The sequence below is a fragment of the Suricata suricatta genome, chromosome 4 (assembly GCF_006229205.1).
Source record: "Suricata suricatta isolate VVHF042 chromosome 4, meerkat_22Aug2017_6uvM2_HiC, whole genome shotgun sequence".
NCBI lineage: Eukaryota > Metazoa > Chordata > Mammalia > Carnivora > Herpestidae > Suricata > Suricata suricatta.
In genome coordinates, this window is record NC_043703.1 from 7622170 (window position 1) to 7622501 (window position 332).

A 332-nucleotide genomic window follows, 5' to 3' on the forward strand; every position below is an offset into this window, starting at 1 on the left:
CCAATCTTCAGTTTGATATCTGCCAAACTATACTCTATATTGCACCCAGAATTGTGTTCCTATCATATGAGTGATACCACAATGTTTTCCATTGATAAACATTCTCAAATGCTTCCTTTTGCTCTTAGGGTGAAATTTAATTTCCTAAGGATCCTTACTGGGACCATTATCACCTGGCTCCTGCTTGCCTTCCTTGATCTTACCCCACTACCCCTCCATCCTTATGCTAGACTGAACATGCACCAATTTTTAAATGTGTGATGCTTTATCTTGCCCTAAGTTCTTTCATGAACAGTTACTTCTCATTGCAAAATATCCATTCCTTTTTTTTT